The sequence below is a fragment of the Chinchilla lanigera genome, unplaced genomic scaffold, assembly GCF_000276665.1.
Source record: "Chinchilla lanigera isolate Chin_1 unplaced genomic scaffold, ChiLan1.0 scaffold00065, whole genome shotgun sequence".
NCBI classification, from domain to species: domain Eukaryota; kingdom Metazoa; phylum Chordata; class Mammalia; order Rodentia; family Chinchillidae; genus Chinchilla; species Chinchilla lanigera.
The window spans coordinates 8,888,395-8,894,394 of NW_004955466.1; the positions used below are offsets into that span (position 1 = coordinate 8,888,395).

General features: G+C 39.8%; 1 protein-coding gene across 1 annotated transcript in view; it reads right to left on the minus strand.

Annotated features, from left to right (window-relative positions):
- The window catches only part of Mnat1 (MNAT CDK-activating kinase assembly factor 1), a 204,062-nt gene that overhangs the window by 197,435 nt on the left and 627 nt on the right, over positions 1–6,000 (minus strand). The gene's annotated exons all lie outside the window — the stretch shown is intronic.

Genomic DNA, 6,000 nt, shown 5'->3' on the forward strand with positions numbered 1-6,000 from the left:
ACCTCTTGGCTCCAGCTTTACAAGTGCTTCTTTTCCTGACCAAACTGAAAGTTTTTCAAATCCTTCCACTCTGATTTTTGCATGTGACTCTTACTGTAAATCTTGTTAAAAGCAGCTAGCAATATCCACCTACTGCCTGGTCATTGTGCTGCCTTGAAATTTCTTTCACTAGATTAATCTCTTGCCTTTAAATTCAGCCTCATACAAAGTCTTAGGACAGCAATACAATAAGGACAAGTTCTTTACCAAAATATAATACGAATGCCCCCATTCCAAATTCCAAATCCCAGAATGAAAACTGTTGATGAGTTTTCATTCCCATCTGAAAACTCATCAACAGTCTTTATTGTCCACGTTTCTATCAGCGTTCAGATCTTCTGAGTCTCTCTAGAATAGCACATCAATATCTGCTTACAACAGACAAGGGCTTCTCTAGCCTGCATCTCCAAATCTTTCCAAACTCTTCCCACAAACCAGTTCCAATGGCTTCTAAACCATATCATCAGATATAATCATAGCAATGACCCCACTTCTCTGGTACCAATTTTCTATGTTAGTTACCTACCCACTGCTGGAAAAAAAATACCTAACATATACAACTTAAAGGAGAAAAGGTTTATGTTGGGCTCACAGTGTCAGGTTTCAGACATGGTTTTAGCTGGCTCGAAGGCAGAAACGTGGCAGAAGGGCACGGTAGAAAGTTTCCCAACTCATCACAGCCAGGAAGGAGAGTTCAGCAAGAGCCAGAGAGGAAGAGACTAGGGGTCAGATACAGCCCCCAGGGTCATGCCTCCATGACCTATCCAGACACACCCAGAGTGTGCTTTGCCAATCTAAGCATCTCCCAAACCAATCAAGTTGATAATCAAGATTAGCCATCACAATACAAATATGTACAAAAAGAAACTTTAGAAATAACATAATTTGAAATAGTACTTTTTAACCACAGTTTTTGTTGTTGTTGTTTGTTTGTTTTTTGGTTTTGGTACCGGGATTCAAATTCAGGACCTTGTGCTTGCCAGGCAGGCGCTTGTGCCGCTGAGCTATATCCCCAGCCCCTTAACCACAGTTTTAAGAGACTGTAATAGTTATACTCAATAGGAAAGAGAACTGAAATGAGTATATATTATCTATAGTATATCTTGAAGATTAATGAACACTAATATTTATTCTTGGTCAAAAAAAACCACAGTATAGCCATAAAATAATCCATAATAAAGTGTTTATACTTTATAACTACAGTGATCAGTACCCTCCCCCATATTGGAAAAGAACAATTGTAGCTAATAAGAATAACTAAAATTTTTAAACTGCATATGCTTTATTAATAATATATAATCACAGGAAAAACTAAAGCTATTGATTATAAAACTTTCTAAATAACTTTTTTGAGCCTTTTCCTTTCTTTTTTTTTTTTTTTAAAGTCTGGCCTGTTGTGGCATACACCTGTAATTCCAGCACTGAGGGAGACTGAGACAGGAGGATCACAAGTTGAGTGCCAACTGGGAACTTAGCAAAATTCTGTCTCAAAATAAAAAAAATGAAAAGGCCTAGGGATGTAGCTCAGTAGAGGAATGTCCCTGGGTGCCCCCACCCACAAAAAAAAAGAGTCTAGATGCTGGATATTTACATTCTAAAGAAGCCCATGGTAAATGGATGGTCAATGACTATTCAGTCTATGGCAAAACTAAGTCTTAGATTTTCTAACAAGTGATTCATTATTCTTTAAAGTACTCAATCTGTGTCTCTGGATTATTAAAATAAGGGACACAATGAAAGCATTTACCTCCTTCAGGTGAAGTAAGATCTTTTAAGATCTTCAATCTAATTACCATTCAAAAGATGTGAGCTACTCTGCAGCAACTGCTAATTAATTTCAAAATATCCCATATTGAGGGAGAAAAAAAGCATAGAGAAGTGTTGAGGAAGGAGCTGAGGTAGCAAAAAGCTACTACAATAAAAGTACTACAACAAAAATGTACGCAGAAACCATGTACATTTTGTTACATTTAGTTATTCTTCTTAGCTATTCTGAGATTAAGAAAGAAAGGGGGTCACCATCACCATGAACAGTGCTGGGAAGGCACACACAGACATGAAGCCTGAACCTGACAACTGCTTCAGTCTTGGTTTGTGTAGAACTTCCTCAAAGGAGACAGATCCCAGGACCTGTGCCTACCTATTTAAGCACTGCAGCACTGTACTCAGAAAGCAATAAAGGAGAAAGAGATTCCTATTGAAGAACTGGAGTTCATGGACCAAGTACAGAAAAGCTAAAAACTGGGGGCTGGGGATTTAGCTCAGCAGCACAGCGCCTGCCTGGCAAGCGCAAGGTCATGAGTTCGAGTCCCAGCATGGGGGAAAAAAAAAAAAAGAAAAGCTAAAAACTCTTCTCATCCTTAACCTTGAAAATAGATTCCTCATCAGAAAACTGAGAACTCTGGATTTTTGACAACTAAGGCTGTGATAGCAGCTGTGGGATCTACTGAATTTAGAAGGTCAGAGTTGTATTTCTTCTTGATGCCTTCCTCTCTCTCACTTGTAAATGATTAACCATCACTTTTTGAGATATATCTCACTTGCTCTAGCATCTTATAAGAATTCAATGTGCTGAACATGAACAATGTCTTGGGATTATGGTTGCAATACATGGTCTGGAATTAGTTTTAATTAATATACCTTGTATGTAAATGCTGCAAACCAGTCAAGATGATCAGGATTCCCCAATGACTTGGTTTTGCTGCAGAAGACATTAAGTCTCTGTACAGAGGTCACTGTTCATGAAAGCAATTGGGTAGGGCCTCTTTTTTCCCTCAGGGAGCTAATGCTGCAAAGGAATCCAGGCATAACAGTTCCAACCACTGCTTGGGAGTACAGTTTTTATATGCCAGTAGTATCTAACAGTTAAGATTTCTGTCTGAGTCGGAAAGGAGAAAGACAGCTTCTAACACTTCTCTGCCTAAAGGTATCCAATTAAGATGTGAAAGCTTCAGCCAGGCCTGGTGGCATACACCTGTAACCCTAGCACTTGGAAGGCTGAGGCAGGACGATAGTCACAAATTCAAAACCAGCCTAATCCAAGGAATGAGTTCAAGGCCAGCCTAAACTACATAACAAGACCCTGTCTCAAAAACAATAAACAAACAAACAGATGTGAAAGCTTCAAAAATGTTGTAGAACCCAGGCAAGATAGTGCACAACTACAGTCCCATGAGTAAAGAAAATGAGGCCGAAGGATTCCAAGTCTGAGGTCAGCCTCAGCCAGCCTGGACGACCTAGCAAGACCCTGTCTCAAACAAACAAGAACGTTGAAGTAAACAGCATTTCAGAACTCACAGTGTAGTTGAGGAATTAGAAGAAAAACCTAAATTATACAGATTTGCCATTAACAGCTTTCAAACCAAGTTTATTAAGTCAAACTGTCTACCATAAAAAAAGAGGTTAAAAAGAGGGAAAAGAGGTTAAAAAGAGGTTAAAAAGAGGGAAAAGACACTTGCTTTATTTACATTGTTTGTCCATCCTGCCCCATTATGTCCGCACTTATGAAGATAAAATAAATTGTAACATTCAGTTTTTAATCAAATAAGCAAGCAAGGCCCAAACAAGAAAGGCAAAGCAGTTGTGCTTAAGTGAATAGGCAAGGATCAGAGTTCAGGGCAGTTGGTATGGCTGAAATTCACCAGGAAGAGGGGCAAGATGTATAGGATTCTCCATAAACCTTTGGCCAAGGAGCAAGGTGCACTTGTGCAGGTCAAATATTAATTACGACTTGACAAAGGGAATGTCTTAGGAAGAAATACTAGAAGTTAAGGAGTACTTGGAATATTTTTGGAGTTCCTATCAGCCAGGGCATGGAAACTACATCAACACCTTATTAACATGTCAAGACATTGAATTTAGATACCAAAAATGCTTCAACTAAGAGCTAAGATCCACATCCTAGAATTAAAAATTATGATAGCCTTTCCCTAACAAAGCCTAAAATCAAGCCACAAGTTTTTCACTTCCCAAATATGGAGGCTGAGTTGCACTAAGGGAAGGAAACACGATAGGTTCTCTGCAGATCCATCCCAAGAAAGAGCAAAACCAAACTCACACAAGTTCAAGGTGATCATCCAGTATAGCTTTTCCACAATTTATGAGACGGTTATGTCTCGATAAACTCATCTTTAAGTTGGAAATATTGTAAATCAAAATGCATTTATTTTAATACACCTAACTTATTAAGCATCGTAGCAACAAAGAACATGGATGTGTCCAACCTGTAGCCCCTGGGTTGGACACACCTATGTTATAATAAAAAATATTTTTAAAATAGAGCCAGGCATGGTGGCACATACCTCTACTGTAATGTCAGAGTGTGAGAGGCTAAGGTAGGAGGATCATGGGTTCAAGGGCAGCCTAGGTTACATAGCAAGACCCTTTACCAAAAAAGAAGAAGAAAGGAAGGAGAGAAGGCAGGCAGGTGGGCAGGCAGCCAGTATGGTGGTACATACCTGTAACCCCAGACTCCGAAAGGCTGAGCCAAGAAGATCACAATTTCATGCCCCTAGCACACAGTTTAGTGACTTAGCAAGACCCTGTCTCAAAATGAAAGAATTTTAAATGGCTGGGGATATACCTCAGTGTAAAGGTCCTGGGTGCAATCCCCAGCACTGCAATCAATCATTCACTAACAAAGTGAGGGCAGTATGTCACTTAGGTCATCAGGTTTTTAAGGTTCCATGACTTCAATTCTTTCTTTTTTCTCTCTCCCCTTCTTCTCCCCTCCCTCACCCTCCTTAACAAGGATACAGCAAAAGCAACTAAAACGATTATGTTATAACTGTCCAATAAAAGTTCAATTTATTTGTCTGAAATATCATTATCTCACCTGAGTGGCTAATTTCTGCTAGTCCAGAAAATTACACTTAATATCCTTCCAGTAAATTACAATTATTATGCTTTCAAAAAAGTAGACTCCCTTTCCTTTAGCACCTGACACACGAATATGGAGAAAAATTGAATAAAATTTCTCCAAACCCTAATAAGCTATATAAAGCATCTGCCTTATTTTTCCTTTTTCATGCATTCCACTCAGTGACTTTTATAACATTTCTAATTTTAAACCAACCTATTCTGTACTTGTGTAAAGCAAAGAAAAATAAAAGATTCATTAGAAAAGGGGACCAATCAAGAAAATGACAAATACCGTTTTAAAAATCATACTGTTAATCAAGCAATGTACGCATACCTAAAGACCTTGTCTACCTCGCTGTGGATTATTCACGATTTTTCTCTCCAAGAAACCACAGAAATATTTGCCCACCATTATAAAGCACCTGTAACTCCGAAGTGTTTTTTTTAGAACCATCTTTACTGAACCACATTTGACCATACAAAACTGGCAAGAGACAGTTTGACCAATTCCTGTACTTTTCGAAAACAAACTCAACCTCCCTCCCTCCACCTCTGCCACTCCATCAGAAAGGACATTTTGGAGTCAAACTTCCTGGCTTTCAAATGTTGCAGGGCCCACATAACAAGGGCCCTTGTGCAGCCTCAGGTCCCTTGTCTGTGAAATGGGAATGATACTAGTACCACTTCAAGGGCTGTTGTGAGGATGAAGGAAAATAATTCCCGTAAGGGCTTAGAACAATGCCTGTCACACAGTGTGCGCTCCGTAAATACAAGCCATCATTCTAACTCCAAAGATAACCGCCTAACGTCTGAATGTTTTTCCTTCTAGCGACGCAAAGTCCAACTGAATCCATCAGGTCACGCGGACAGACACACGGTTTTCCCAGGAACCCATAAAATCAACAGCAACAGTGCACACTCGGTAATTTCAAGTCTTCAGAGCACTCTTGCTCTTTTCAATAAAAACATTACACAGGACAACAAAGCCTCCCATTTTAACCAGTCTGTGTCCGCAGCCTGAAAACACAGCGGCGATTTTCACTGGCCACGGGGGCGGGGGCTGGCGAACTCCGGCGCCGGGGCGCACGCTCGGGTCAGCCC